General features: G+C 47.6%; 1 long non-coding RNA gene across 1 annotated transcript; it reads left to right on the top strand.

The window, feature by feature from the left end:
• Nucleotides 1–233: 233 nt before the first annotated feature.
• LOC129648543 (uncharacterized) lies at nt 234–8,401 on the top strand. The gene is made up of 3 exons (XR_008712775.1): nt 234–312; nt 3,188–3,285; nt 8,087–8,401. It is a non-coding gene; the product is annotated as an uncharacterized LOC129648543 (long non-coding RNA).
• Nucleotides 8,402–11,106: the final 2,705 nt, after the last annotated feature.

The following is an 11,106-nucleotide window of genomic DNA, read 5'->3' as shown; positions in this document are numbered from 1 at the left end:
TGCTCACTCCGCGGGGTCGGGAGGGGCAGGGTTCTCTGCATCCGGGGAGGCCCCTGAAGGTGCACAAACAGGAGGGCAGGCCTCCTGGCCGTGGAGGTGCCATCCCTGGGGCAGGAGGACAGGTTGAAAAAGGACCCGGCCGGGTTGAGGCCACGGAGGGACCAGACGTTGACCCACTGCAGCTCACACCAGAGACATGCTCGGAGCACTTTGTTGAACAGGAGTTCACTTCCGGGTCAAGGGGAGGAGTTCACTTCCGGGTCAAGGGGCGGCACTGACGCTGTTTCCACAGGGGTGAGTGGAGGGACACCGGTGAGTAGGTGGTGAAATGGCTGCTGAGGGGACTGACCAAAGGGGACATGGGGGACCAGGCCCTGAGCAGGCGGCGGTGGGGCCAGAGAGAAAGGATGGGGGAATGTGTTCAGGAAGAACCTGGCCAGGAGGAGCGGTGGTAGGAGGGGTGTCCGGGCCCACAGGCTCTGGTCCAGCCTGCGCATCCCAGCGCCAGGTGACGCGGGCCAGCAGCCACCTCTCTGCAGGGCTCAGCTGTGTCTGAATCGAAGGGGAGAGGTTCCTTCTGCTCGGGGACCTGGTGGCTCTGAGGCCTGGTGACTCATGTGGAGAACGAAAGGGTGGTGTCAGGAAGGGTAGGAGCCAGGAGGATCAAAGACAGCCCTGGGGAGGCTCCCGGAGAAAATGATGCAGCTGTCAACAAATCGGAAGTCAGAGGGGAGGACAGGGCTGCGCTGGGTGGGAAAGCTGACGTGTTCGCCGTTAGGGAACTTTGAAGGGGATGAGGATGTGTCTCCAAGTGGGCAGTGGAGGTAGACGATCACGGTCAACGAGAACATCCTCGCTACTTCCCCCCGCCCCACAGACATCAGTTCAGTTCAGTCCCTCCGTCATGTCAGACTCTTTACGACCCCAGGGACTGCACAGACTCCCAAAGCTTCAGCATCAGGGTCTTTTCCAGTCAGTCAGTTCTTCGCATCAGGTGGCCAAAGTATTGGGATTTCAGCTGCAGCATCAGTCCTTCCAATGAATATTCAGGACGGATTTCCTTTAGGATGAACTGGTTGGATGTCCTTGCTGTACAAGGGACTCTCAAGAGTCTTCTCCAACACCACAGTTCAAAAGCATTGATTCTTCCACTCTCAGCTTTCTTTGTAGTCCAACTCTCACATCCATACATGACTACTGGAAAAACCATAGCTTTGACTACACAGACTTTGTCAGCCAAGAAATATCTCTGCTTTTTAATATGCTGTCTAGGTTGGTCATACCTTTTCTTCCAAGCAGCAAGCATTCTTTTAATTTCATGGCTGCAGTCACCATCTGCAGTGATTTTGGAGCCCAAGAGAATAAAGAGATACGCAAGTCCTAATCCTTCAAACTTGCCACTGTAGGAGGGATGGGTTCAATCCGTGGAACAGGAAGATCCTCCAGAGAAGGAAATGGCAGCCCACTCCAGTATCCTTGCCTGGAGAATCCCACAGACGGAGGAGCCCAGCGGGATACAGTCCAGGGGGTCACAAAGAGTCGGACACAACTGAGCGACTGAGCACAGTGCGGGCTTCCAGGTCCTGGTAATGGGAGTGGCGCCTTCTTTCAGTGCCCAAGTCATGAAGCCACTACATAGAACTGCACTCAGAGCACATTCGTCCCATCTTGGGACCTTGATCGTCTGTCTCCTGAGACCTGCTCTGTCCCAGGGGAGCAAACGGGGACCCTAAGAGGGAGTGGTTTGTTCACCGCCTTAAAGCTGGTCCCCAGTGTTAGAGCCAGAATCAGAAGTGGATTCAAGATGCTCCAGTCCAGCACCTCAGGTCTATTTTAGAAACAACTGAGCAGCTTAAAAATGAAAAGAGATACTGGCTTGGTTATGAGACCCTTGCCATCCAAGGCAGTCCCAAGACCAGGCTCCAGAGCTAGGATCTGAAATCAGATGCACTCTCTGGGCACACGCATCCTGCACACATGAAGTGTGATGCTCACCCCCATCGGGAGGTGCAAGGCAAGCAGGACAGGGCACTTTGCAGACCACAGTTTGGGTGGGTGGTGGGAGGAGACACTTGCCAAAACAGGTCCATCCATTGGCTGACTGGTGGCCCACCAGGGTGCCCTCCCATGAGGCGAGCTGTCGGATTTAGCAGGGCAGCTCACCGGAGTGAGCTGGAGAAGGCAGAGAAGATTGATGAGAGACAGACCTGTCTCATTGCAGAGCTGCCTTGCATCCTTAAGGCAGCCTCAGCAACTCTCATTCCTCCGGGCGGATCTGAGGGCCCCTCCCAGCCCCACGCCCTGTGTAGGCCACTGGACACAAAGCCGAGGCACACTTACACAGGTAACAGTGTCTGCCCCAATTGTTGTTTTGCATTTTTCAATCGAGATGTCTACATCTGTAGTTCTTTTTTGAGGTGATATTCTTTTTTAAATTTTATTTTATTGACATACAGCTGATTGACAGTGTTGTGTTAATTTCTGCTGTCCAGCAAAGTGACTCAGTTACACACATACACACATTCTCTTTCATATTCTTTTCCATTCTGGTTTACCGCAGGACATTACTGTGGTTCCCTGTGATGTACAGGAGGACCTTGCTCTTTGCCCATCCTGTGTACAACAGTCTGCATCTACTCATGCTCACCTCCCCCTCCATCTGTCTCCGGGCCCTCCCCCTTGGAGGTGATGTTCTTAAACGCCTTCCTGAACTAATTTTGCTGCCTGTCACCCCTGCGAATGAGTCCACCTGGGCAAGTCAGATTTGCAAGGGGGCCCTCTCTACCGAGACAGGTCCCGAGAGGGCCCCTCACAGAACCAGTTTCAGACGGAGACCTCCTCGGGTTCCTCTTTTTCACACTCTACGAGCCAGAATGAGATGGGGCAACCTGGGACCCCGTTTTTTTCTGTATCAATGTTCCTGAATGAAAAATGCTCGAAAAATGAATGTTAAACCCTTCACCCATGGAGGAAAGTTCAGTATCTGCCTGAACACAATGCTAACTTGGAAAAAAACCACCTATTTTGTGCTTTTCTGTAGTAAAATCAGAGGAGAGCTGAGCTCTGTTGGTTGTCGGTCAGGGACATGACCCGGGTTCACACCTGTGAGCTCGGCGGGCACAGGCTGGGGCGCATGCCCTGTTAGCACCATTTCATCTAAAGTCTCTTCGCTTGAGCCCCTGTCTAGGCAAAGCCCCTAACTGTTACCCAAAGACTCTCTTCGAAGACCTGGAACAATGGTGAACATGTACGCGACTCTGCTCCCCACCATCTGGGGAAGAAAAGGTAGGCCTCTTTTTCCTAAAATAATTGAGAGCAAGTCGATATTGTTTCTTTGGGTCTGTAGTTCAGCCTTGGCACTGATCATGTGTTACAAAGAGTTCTATTTGGATGCCTAAAATCAAAACAGATTGGTTTCATACCATTTTATTTGTCAGTCTACCTCAATAAAGCTGGATGATCATTTGTTTTCATGACTAAATGTTAAAATACAAAAAAAAAAAAAGGTTGGATTCTTGGACTGTGCTTAGGGATCCCATTCTTAGGAGGGTGACCGTGGCCAACGACACTCTCCCTTCCCCGCCTCCTCCCTCCCCCCAGTATCCACGATGGGGTAGTGAACTCACTATCGCCTTGGGTGACAAAGGTGGGATTACAGACTGAGAATTTCACACGTTGCTTTCTGATTTCTCTGGGGGGAACCTGTTGAGGTGAAAAACAAAGGAAGCAGAAAGGAGGCCAAAAGGTACAGGGAAGACAAAGAAATTCAAGTGAGTGAAAAGAATAACATTAAAAAGATGAAATAAAAAAGAAAAAAGATAACAATTGTAATATTACTTTTGGTTGGCCAAAAGGTTCGTTTGGGTTCTTCCAATACATCTTGCAAAAAAACCCAAACATTTTGGCTGACCCAATAGCTCCCTTCAGTTTCTACCTCTGGCCCCGGGGCCATTTCTGCCTTGACGGTGTATAAACCAACGTGCTGTACAACGTCCGCGGTAAGGTGCCCAGTGCCCAGAAAGGCAAGGCATCTGCCTAAAGTCACGCGGCAGAGGAGCCTGGGTTTGAATCCATGTTCTTCTTAAAGCTTCAAAGCCCATGTTCTTGTTGATCAATGGCAGAAGCACCCTGTCTTCAGCCCTTAGAGAATCTTATAAAACAGAGGAAAGAAGCAGCAGCGGAGTCCCCAGAAAATCATTCAGTCGAAACTTGGGTGGAAAGCATTTAGTGCGCCTGTCCTGTGCTGGCCTCGGCCGTGTGCACCTCTCATGTTATTGAACAGAGAGACCATTAAAGAAACAACGTGCACAGAGCCTGGTGGGGAAAAGTGCAGCCCCCTTGGGGACACAGGGTAACCTGGCCATGTGAGGACCGGACCGGGGCTGAAAGTGTCTTGATGTCAGGGGGTTGGCGGAACTCCACCCCAAACGCCTCCAGCTTGGCTTTGAGGTGGTTTTTACACTTACAACACTACCCACACAAGACTACGATTTCTTTATTTTTTTGCTAACTTCTGCTATGAACAATTTCCAAATGTACACAGCATTTAAAAGAATAGCACAGCGAGGGGCTTCCTTGGTGTCTCAGTAGTAAAGACCCCACCTGCCAGTGCGGGAGACATGGGTTTGAACCCTGGTCCGGGAAGATCCCACAGGCCAAGGGGCAGTAAGCCTGTGTACTAGAGCCCGTGCCCGCAAACCACCGGAGCCCACTCGCCCACTTGCCCAGGCTCCACAGTGAGAAGCACCACGATGAGAAGCCTGCGCACCGCAACTCGAGAGGAGCCCCTTCAGCAACAAAGACTCAGCACAGCCAAAAATTGATGAATAAATAAAATTATGAAAAAAACTTTATTGACTATGCCAAAGCCTTTGACTGTGTGGATCACAATAAACTGTGGAAAATTCTTCAAGAGATGGGAATACCAGACCACCTGACCTGACTCTTGAGAAATTTGTATGCAGGTCAGGAAGCAACAGTTAGAACTGGACATGGAACAACAGACTGGTTCCAAATAGGAAAAGGAGTTCGTCAAGGCTGTATATTGTCACCCTGTTTATTTAACTTATATACAGAGTACATCATGAGAAACGCTGGACTGGAAAAAACACAAGCTGGAATCAAGATTGCCGGGAGAAATATCAAGAACCTCAGATATGCAGATGACACCACCCTTATGGCAGAAAGTGAAGAGGAACTAAAAAGCCTCTTGATGAAAGTGAAAGTGGAGAGTGAAAAAGTTGGCTTAAAGCTCAACATTCAGAAAATGAAGATCATGGCATCCGGTCCCATCACTTCATGGGAAATAGATGGGGAAACAGTGGAAACAGTGTCAGACTTTATTTTTCTGGGCTCCAAAATCACTACAGATGGTGACTGCAGCCATGAAATTAAAAGACGCTTACTCCTTGGAAGGAAAGTTATGACCAACCTAGATAGCATATTCAAAAGCAGAGACATTACTTTGCCAACAAAGGTTCGTCTAGTCAAGGCTATGGTTTTTCCTGTGGTCATGTATGGATGTGAGAGTTGGACTGTGAAGAAGGCTGAGCGCCGAAGAATCGATGCTTTTGAACTGTGGTGTTGGAGAAGACTCTTGAGAGTCCCTTGGACTGCCAGGAGATCCAACCAGTCCATTCTGAAGGAGATCAGCCCTGGGATTTCTTCGGAAGGAATGATGCTAAAGCTGAAACTCCAGCACTTTGGCCACCTCATGCGAAGAGTTGACTCATTGGAAAATACTCTGATGCTGGGAGGGATTGGGGGCAGGAGTAGAAGGGGACGACAGAGGATGAGATGGCTGGATGGCATCACTGACTCGACGGACGTGAGTCTCGGTGAACTCCAGGAGTTGGTGATGGACAGTGGGCCTGGTGTGCTGCGATTCATGGGGTCGCAAAGAGTCGGACACGACTGAGCGACTGATCTGATCTGATCTGATGAAAAGAACTTAAAAAAATAAAGAATAGCATAAAGGGAAGACCCTTGTTGTGCTATTCTTTTAAATGCTGTGTACGTTTGGAACAATTTTTTTTGACCTGTTGTCTTATTTTATTCAAATACCAGGCTCCTCACACATGGTCCAAGAACACCCAAATAATAAAGCAAACATTATCACATGTTACATATTGGTCTTCAAACATCACAACCAATGATGCCACACTTGGCTATGGTCTCACCAGCATGAAACCACATCCACAGCTCAGTGGTCACCAAACCACCCAGCAGAGCTGCCTTAACCGGGAGCTGATTGAAGCTAGCGGCTTGAACACTATTCAGTTCAGCCGCTCAGTCGTGTCTGGCTCTTTGCGACCCCATGAACTGCAGCATGCCAGGTCTCCCTCCATCGCCAACTCCCGGAGCTTACTCAAACTCCGGTCCATTGAGTCAGTGATGCCATCCAACCATCTCATTCTCTGTCGTCCCCTTCTCCTCCTGCCCTCAATCTTTCCCAGCATCAGGGTGTTTTCCAATGAGTCAGTTCTTCGTGTCAGGTGGCCAAAGTATTGGAGTTTCAGCTTCAGCATTAGTCCTTCCAATGAATATTCAGGGTGGATTTCCTGTAGGATGGACTGGTTGGGTCTCCTTGCTGTCCAAGGGACTCTCAAGAGTCTTCTCCAACACTGCAGCTCAAAAGCATCAATTCTTCGGCTCTCAGCTTTCTTTTAGTCCAACTCTCACATCCATACATGACTACTGGAAAAACCATAGCCTTGACTAGACGGACCTTTGTTGGCAAAGTAATGTCTCTGCTTTTTAATATGCTGTCTAGGTTGGTCATAACTTTTCTTCCAAGGAACAAGTGTCTTTTAATTTCATGGCTGCAGTCACCCTCTGCAGTAATTTTGGAGCCCCAAAAGATAAAGTCTGTCACTGTTTCCATTGAGCACTATGGATCATCTTTTTTGGCATTTTGTCCCCAAATGCAGCCGACTGAGGCTTTGAGTAAGTTGCTGCAGACTTAACCAGCACTGGGGCCTTCTCTGCAAAGTTATGGATGAACTGGGCCATGGTTCTTAGATGGAAAGTTCATTGCCCCACCTGAAAGATTCCAATTTTGCCCTTTATTCTGTATCTCCCTCTGTGTCTGGGAGAGAGGTCTTGCTGCTCCGTTCTCACCCCCACAGCCCGCCCCCTCCTCCCGGGTGAGCCCAGGCCCTCAGGGCCTGTGCGCCTGCTGTACCCTCCGCCTAGAATGTCTTCGTCCTGCTTGTCTCTGTAGAAAAGTTAGAAAGTGTGGAGGAGACAAGGTGTCTTGTGATTACCATCCCTCCAAAAAAACATTTTGGTGTCTATTTTCAGTCTTTGTGTGTGTGACTGAATGAAGGGTCAGATTCTTTTCCTGCAAAAATAGTCTTACCGTGTATATAATTAACGTACTATAAAATTCACAGATTTAAAGACACAATTCAACAGTTTTTAGTCAATTCACAGGCAACCATATCTATGATCTAGACCTGATTTTTTTCTCTGTGCCATGCGTCAATCTTATTACTTTTTAATCTGTTTTTTTAATGACGTATAGCTGAACTAAGACTTTAAATTTTTTTTTTTTTGGGCCATGTGGGATCTTAGTTCCCTGACCAGGGATTGTGCCCTGGGTGCATAGCAGTGAAAGAGTAGAGTCCTAACCACTGGACTGATAGGAAACTCTTAATTTGAGAACAAGACCATCAGACCCCAAAGAGACTGACACCCCATCTCCCATCCCCACAGCCCCAGACCACCACTAACGTGTTCTGTATCTATAGATTTGCCTGTTTGGGATGTTTCATATTTATGAAATCATATAATGTGATTATAAAGATACATCCAGCTTCTTAACATCATGTTTTCAAGGTTTATCAATGTTGTAATGCATGTCAATACTTTATTCATTTTATTGAATAACTTTCTATTGTACGGATATTTCCCATTTTATCCACATGTCAGTGGTTGGACGTTGGGGTTCTCATTTTTTCTCTATTATAAATAAAGCTGCTCTGACTGTTCATGTACACATTTTTGTATGGATGTGTTCACACTTCTCTGGGGTAAATACCTAGGGAGGGAATTGCTGGGTGATGTGGTAACTCTGTCTTCCCAGGTGACTCACTGGTAAAGAATCCATCCGCCAATGCAGGATATGCAAGAAATATATGAGTTCAGTCCCTCGGTCGGGAAGATCCCTGCAAGAGGATATGGCAACACACTTCAGTTTTCTTGCCTGGGAAATCCCATGGAAGAGGACCCTGGCGGGCCACAGTCCATAGGGTCGCAGAGTTGGACAGGACTGAGCAACTGAGTATGATAACTCTGTGTTTAACATTTTGAGGCCCTGACTGTATTCTAAAGGGAAACAGTCTCACCAGCAGTGAATGAAGGTTCTGATTCCCCTCCATCTCACTAACACTTGTTAAGGTCCTTTTTTAAAAATTCTAGCCATCCTAGTAAGTGTGAAGTGCTTCTCATTTGTGGTTTTGATTTGCATTCCCCTGCGGTTAAGTGATTTTGAGCATCTTTTCATGTGCTTATTGAGAGCTCAAATTCTTATTTGGGCATTGCTACAAAGATCCTGGTTACTGTGCCAAAGACAAGTATCAGGTTGCCAGTGAATAAAAACCTAAGTTTGGTAACTAAGCACCCTTCTGAGCTCTCCTCTCAGTTTAGAGCTGGTTTCTATAAACAACCTTGAGGACCTCCTTGGACACAAACCTGTGCTGCTGGACACATGAAACCCACCACCACAAGCCCCCAGATCAATAGAAGAGCGATGAAACGATGCTGGACACATGAAGCCCACCACCACAAGCCCCCAAACCAATAGAAGAGCGATGAAACGATGCTGGACACATGAAGCCCACCACCACAAGCCCCCAAACCAATAGAAGAGCGATGAAACGATGCTGGACACATGAAGCCCACCACCACAAGCCCCCAAACCAATAGAAGAGCGATGAAACGATGCTGGACACATGAAGCCCACCACCACAAGCCCCCAAACCAATAGAAGAGCGATGAAACGATGCTGGACACATGAAGCCCACCACCACAAGCCCCCAAACCAATAGAAGAGCGATGAAACGATGCTGGACACATGAAGCCCACCACCACAAGCCCCCAAACCAATAGAAGAGCGATGAAACGATGCTGGACACATGAAGCCCACCACCACAAGCTCCCAAACCAATAGAAGAGCAATGAAACGATGCTGGACACATGAAACCCACCACCACAAGCCCCAGATCAATAGAAGAGTGATGAAACAATGCTGAGATTTAATTTTACGACGTTGGAATAAAATGTATATGCATAGGTATAAATATATGTATACCTATGGCTGATTCATGTTGACATTGGCAGAAAACAACAAAATTCAGTAAAGCAATTACCCTTCAATTATAAGTAAATTTAAAAAGTCATTATTTTTCATTGTTAAATGGGTGAAAAATTATTTACTATCAGATCTAGAGATAGCGTACGGAAAGCGAGAATGTTTTTCACAATACCAGCGATAACATGGAATGCAGGGTCAGTTCTAACGAGTTCTGCTCAACAGTACCACAAAGAATCTGAGGTTGAGCGCTCAGGAAACCTGAAAGACCATAGAAATGGTGGATTTATGAGAACATAGGGTGATTTCAGAAGCAAATGCCCGGACTCAGAAGTCATCTGACTTGCAGAAAGTTGAACACAAAGCAGGCATGTGAACACAAATTTAATCATCATTGTTGCTATTTTTTAAATAATTGTATTACTTATTTAAGTTGTTTCGTCTGCTCTGGGCCTCACTGCTGCACACGGGCTCTCGGAGCTGCTCTCTGGGTGTGTGCACAGGCCTCTCACGGCGGCGGCCTCTCCGTATGCATCGCAGGCCCCAGGCGGCCGGGCTTCAGGAGCCGCAGCACGTGGGCTCGACAGCTGTGGTTCCCGGGCTCCAGAGTGCCGGGTCAGTCATTGTGGTGCACGGGCTTAGCTGCTCCGAGACATACGGAATCTTCCCGGACCAGAGAGAGAGCCCGAGTCCCCCGCATTCGCAGGAGGATTCCTAACCACTGGCCACTAGGGAAGTCCCGTAGTTGCTACTCTTAAGAACAGTTCGCCCCCCTAGCTTTGGCAAGAAGTCAAAGTAGAAAGATACAGGCAGGCACAGAGTGAAATATACGGCTATTTAATTATCACTGGGACTTAAGCTAATGACATGTTATGAATCATATATACAGAAAATGGACTAGACAGAAATACTAAATTTATTTTTAGTGGTTGTGTAGAGTAGTAAAATTGGGGTGATTTTTTTTTTTTTTTGGGTGATGTTTTTTAAACCAAAAGTTTTTGGTCTTCTACGGAGAATATAATATTCACTGGAAGGACTGATGCTGAAGCTCCAGTACTTTGGCCACCTGATGTGAAAAGCCAAATTACTGGAAAAGACCCTGATCCTGGGAAAGTTTGATGGCAGGAGGAGAAGGGGGCGACAGAGGATGAGATGGTTGGATGGCATCACTGACTCGATGGACAAGAGTTTGAGCAAACTCCAGGAGATAATGAAGGACAAGAGAGCCTGCAGGGCTGCAGTCCATGGGACTGCAAAGAGCCAGACATGACTTAGTGACTGAACAACAATAGACAAAGTTTTACAAAGAGGTGTTAAACAGAAGATTCTCAGGAGCTCCTGGATTCTTATCACAGGCTTCCCTGGTGGCTCAGTGGTAAACAATCTGCCTGCAATGCTGGAGACCTGGGTTCAATCCCTGGGTCGGGAAGATCCCCTGGAGGAGGAAGTGGCAACCCACTCCAGTATTCTCGCCTGGGAAATCCCATGGACAGAGGAGCCTGGTGGGCTACAGTCTGCGGGGTTACAAAGAGTCAGATATGACTGAAAGGACTTAGCATGCATGCAAAAATATTAAAAATATTCTTTTCCACTATGGTTTAACATAGGATATTGAATATACTTTCCTATGCTATACACTAGGACCTTGTAGACTATCCATTGTGTTGATAAATACAGAAGCTTACATCTGCTAACCCCAATATCCTGTTCCATCACTTCCCCAGGCCCCCCAGCCCCTCCCCCTTGGCCACCACAAGTCTGGTCTCTATGTCTGTGAGTCTGTTCATTTCCTA

This window comes from Bubalus kerabau, chromosome 4 (assembly GCF_029407905.1).
Source record: "Bubalus kerabau isolate K-KA32 ecotype Philippines breed swamp buffalo chromosome 4, PCC_UOA_SB_1v2, whole genome shotgun sequence".
Lineage (NCBI taxonomy): Eukaryota > Metazoa > Chordata > Mammalia > Artiodactyla > Bovidae > Bubalus > Bubalus kerabau.
Note: the sequence above shows the minus strand (reverse complement) of the source record. Positions and strands in the feature narration are given on the sequence as shown.